The 4800-nt window shown below is 35.2% G+C and overlaps 1 long non-coding RNA gene across 1 annotated transcript; it reads left to right on the top strand.

Annotated features, from left to right (window-relative positions):
• Positions 1-330: 330 nt before the first annotated feature.
• On the top strand, positions 331-4148 carry LOC113456339. The gene is made up of 2 exons (XR_003377161.1): positions 331-1889; positions 2810-4148. It is a non-coding gene; the product is annotated as an uncharacterized LOC113456339 (long non-coding RNA).
• The last annotated feature ends 652 nt before the right edge of the window (positions 4149-4800 follow it).

Here is a 4800-nt window from a genome sequence, read left to right as displayed (position 1 = left end):
TTGAGACAGGGTTTCTCTGTGGCTTTGTAGCCTGTCCTGGAACTAGCTCTGTAGACCAGGCTGGTCTCGAACTCACAGAGATCCGCCGGCCTCTGCCTCCCAAGTGCTGGGATTAAAGGCGTGCGCCACCACCGCCCGGCTTGTCACACAAATTCTTGCACTATTTTTTTTTTCTCCTAAATGCTATGCATTCTCACTTTAATATTTGCAATTTAAAAGAATTTTTATTTAGTTTTTCATTTTTTTATTTTCAAGACAAGATTTCTCTGTTTCTCTTTGTTTTTGAGTCTGGGTCTCACTAGGTAGCTTTGGATGGCCTGGAACTCATTTTGTAGATCAGGGTGGCCTGCTTCTGCCTCCCAAGCGCTGGGATTAAAGGTGTGCACCACTACTGCTCTGCTGAAAAGATAGTTAACTCCAGTCTGAACAACAGTTTCAAATTAAATTAGTTTGATTTGAATTAATTTTCTTGTAAGTCTGCTCAGTTTTCATTTCCAAGGGAAAGTCTTTTTAGTAAGTGTAGACTACTGAAGTGGCGATACACAGCCTATGACTTAGTGTTCATTAAAGCCAATTTCAACTACTTCTATTAATTAAAATATATTGAATACCATATAACTAAATGGACTCAGTGGGTGCTAACTTTGATTAGTATCTTGAGGCTGAATATGACTATATTATATATATATATATATATTGTGTGTGTTGTCATTGTGAAAGAGACTGCAGAGAGGATAAATGTGTATATATTATATTGCCTTAAACGATTACTTGGACACCAGTCATTATTTCAATGTTGCTATGATTTTTTAAAGTTATAGGGTAGTGTCCCTTTGACATTGTTACAGTATCTGGAAACCGTGTGTGTGTGTATTTTCTTTTGAGCTTAGGTTTTTTGTTTTTTGTTTTTAATCTTACGTCTTCACCATTTGAGGGAGTTAGTGATGAAATTTGTTGATTACCCTACTTGAATAAAAATGAAGATTGAGAAGCTGGAGGTAGCCCAGTGGCAGAGTACATGTTAATAATGCGTGAAGCCCTGAATTCAATCCCCATCACCAAAAAGAAAAAGAAGAATGAAGACCTATTTCCCCAATATAATATATATTAACTGATGCTGACTATGTGGGACACAAATTATTGTATGGTGGGTTTAGATTTAAGAACCTCAAATGTTAGGAAATTAACTATTGTTTCTTTTTGTTCCTTTGAGGTTTTATACTTTTGTATCGGTGAAGATGATTGATATTTTATTAAGATAATCAGTCTGCTAATCCTATGTGAAAATATCATTTCTACTTACTATCTTTTCTAGGGTTGCTGAATTGCCTAAGCGGCTAAGAAAGTAATTATAGTTCTTACAATTCAAATCAGAAATAGGGTATCTGTTTAGAGTTACTTTTCCCTTACTTGCTAGCTGTTTAATATCTGGAGAAGTAGCAAAATTTATAGCCCATTTTTTTAAATGAAAATGAGATAAAAATTTCATGAGAATTTAATTAAAAGTTAAAATTGCCTGTAAGGATTGTCTAGTAATTGAGATGTAAAGGTTATCACATTTAAATACTTACACTCCCTTTTAGGGCAACCAAAATTTCCAGCACACTTTACACATTGAATGCATTATTGATTGAACATTAAAGCATCTAAGAGGTACTTGAGTGTCCTAGCGAATTATCACTGAATTGCAGTAGCCAATGTAAAGCAAATTTTGTTAGATTTAGGCAAACTACTATCAGGCTCTGAGGAAATTAAATGCACATTGACTTTATAGTATGGGTTGAACTCCTCAGTTTAATACAATTTGTGTTTTTGTTAACTAGCAGCAGAATTTCAGCATTTGCTACTTACTGGTAGAGAAGAAAAATCCCACAGCCCTGCCAGTACAGGTTAGTTTATTCTGTAAGTACCTGATGTTCCTTTTTTTTTAACCCCCACCCCAACATACCCATTTTCCGCACATAAAGAAGAAAGCTGCTGTGCAGTTATTTAAATGTGAGTATAAATAATAGATCCACTGGACATTCAAACACTTGGACCAGAGTAAGTAGCTCTAGGGTTACTGACCTTAGGAGTAATAAAGGCGCAATGCTGCTCTTCAGTTTTCTGGTTGGTCCTGAACCTATATAGATGCCTTTTAGATAAAAGAAGAGGGGAAATACTTAGTCCATCTAGTCCATGGCTCCAGGTCCATTGTCCTTAATTACAGTCACCTTTACATTCTACAGTGAATTAACTTAAGAAAAGACAGATTCCCTCAATTCTAGCAGTGACAAAAATGGTGTACAATTATAGGGAGTTTTACTTAAATTATTTACTTTGTATTTACTCCTACAAAGTACATTGCTTCAAATGTAGTGATACTTGTAAATAATTTGTCTCTGTAAGCTATAAATTACATTAACATGCCACTGGGTTCATCACTGACATGAATACTCAGAAATCTGCATAGCTTTGCACACTTTTAATCCAGAACACTGCAGGCGGAGGTAGAAATGGCTTCATTTTAGGGCCAGGCTGGGCTGTGTGATGATTCCCTGGCTTAAAATAAGAGTCGGATTCTTACGTAATTTTTGGAGTTTAGTGAGGGGGTCATATATTTGACATTTGAACAGTGAAAGTAGAAAAAGTAAGTTGAATGGTGATTAGCTATCCTATTATTATTTTATTTGGGGACAGTACAATTTGTTTAAAATTTTAAATATAAACATCTAGCAGCCAGTAATAAAAATATATTGTAAATTTTTTTCCCGCTTTGTCTTTTGATTGTAAAATTGCCTGAGGGCTTAAGTTTGATTGCCTTTCACAGTTTAATCTAAGAATGGCGTAGATACAATGGAAATGGTTTTCCGTATCTGTTTAGAGCTGCCTTTCTGGTGAGTACTGCTTTATAATTTTCATATCATGGTTTGATTTTTTTTTTTTTTTAGCCTAGCTGTAATGTAATGTGGCAGTGATCAAAGAGGTGAGAAGCCAGAATTTTCACAGCTTGGGTAGTAATTAGATCTTTAGGCTGTTACTTCTTCATAAGGGTTTTTTCTCTCTCTCACACACATATACACGTTTTCCTAAAGGACCCTATGCACGAAAAAGTTGAAAACATATTCTTTTGGTGAGAAGAAATGATTGTATTATTTAAAATTAGTAATTGAAATCTAGGGACAGGAGAGATGCCTCAACAATTAAGACCATGTCATAACCTCAGGTGTGGTGTATGCCTTTAATCCTAGCACTCAAGAGGGACAGGCAAGTGGATTTCTGGGAGTTCCAGGAAGCATGGTCTACATAGTGAGTTCAAGGATAGCAAGGGCTATATAGAAAAATCTTGTCTCAAAAAGAAAAAAGAAGAAAACCACAACATGCTGCGAGTGTACTTATGTTTGGTTCCCATTATCCATGTCAGGTAACTAAAACCATGTAGGTCCATGAGGATCTTGGACATAATGTGCTCATATGCAGATACACATATGAATAAGAAATACAGTTTTAAATAAAGATTCCCCACCCTCTTTTAAGTTGACATAAAACTTGTTCAGTGATCCTTTTTTCTCACTGCATAGGTGAATGAAATAATGAAGGCATATTCTGTTCCATGCATGGAAAACTTGTGTAAAAAATATTGTTAGCATCTTTGTGAAAATTAGCCCACAATACGTTTATTCCTGTCTAGTTCAGTCATTAGCCTGTGACATAAGGATTTCTTTCCCTCATTTTTAGCCACATTCTGGATAATACTAGTATTCATGTCTACATTCCATTTCTGCTATGACCTTTGTGAATCAATAAAGTCAATTCTGTTGGTTTTAGTATAAATAATACTAGTTTTCTAAAATCTGGAATTCATAATTTGAGTGTGTATGGTAATTTATTCTAGATAAGATCTCAACAAATCTTGAGTCTGAATTTGTGTCTTTAAGATTTAAAGTGAAATAAATTTCTAAGGAACTCTGTCCTTTCCTAGCATGGATAAGCAGACTGACAGTTGGTAAGTATGTAATTTCAAATGCATATAGTGGTAAGGGTGAGTTGCCTTCAAAGACAATTCGAAGTGAAGTGAAATTCCTGAATCCTTCTAGGAACTTGATATGTATGTCTAACATTTTCTCCAAAAATGTGTACTCAAAATGATTAAACTGAAATGTACCTTACTCATTTGTCTGATTTGTTGTTTTATTTTTTTGTTTGGTGGGTTTTGTTTGTTTTTGGTATGGTAATTTAAGTGATGCTAATTTTCTGTTTAAAACTTTCCTTGAGGTATCAATACATGACTTGAAGTTACCTTATTGAAAACTTACTTAAATGTATTCTAGCAACCCAATATTGACTTGGAGTTTTCTTAAAGCCTTCTGTTTTTTTTTTTTTCCTCACTTCTATTAAAAATAAAATATGGTGGCAAAGGGAGAGAACCACTGTATAATTTCTGGTGTGTTAAAGTTTTTTATTATTTGGTGAATGTACATGCAGTTTTCCTTTGAAGCAGAAAAGGGATTGCCTGATCTTAGATAGAGCTGGAGCTACAGGCACTTGGAACCCACCTGATGTGTTTTCTGGGAACTGAACTGCTGAGCAATCTCCATCGCTTAGTCTGTTTCTTTATACCTTATGGGGTAGTGTTGGAATTTCATGGGAGGAGGGGAGATTCCTGGTTTTTTTTAAACTTTATTTATTATGTATATAATATTTTGTCTGCGTGTATGCCCGCAGGCCAGAAAGAGGGCACCAGACCTCATTACAGATGGTTGTGAGCCACCATGTGGTTGCTGGGAATTGAACTCAGGACCTTTGGAAGAGCAGGCAATG

The sequence above is a fragment of the Microtus ochrogaster genome, chromosome 7, assembly GCF_000317375.1.
Source record: "Microtus ochrogaster isolate Prairie Vole_2 chromosome 7, MicOch1.0, whole genome shotgun sequence".
Taxonomy (NCBI): domain Eukaryota; kingdom Metazoa; phylum Chordata; class Mammalia; order Rodentia; family Cricetidae; genus Microtus; species Microtus ochrogaster.
This window is presented reverse-complemented; position numbering and strand designations above follow the sequence as displayed.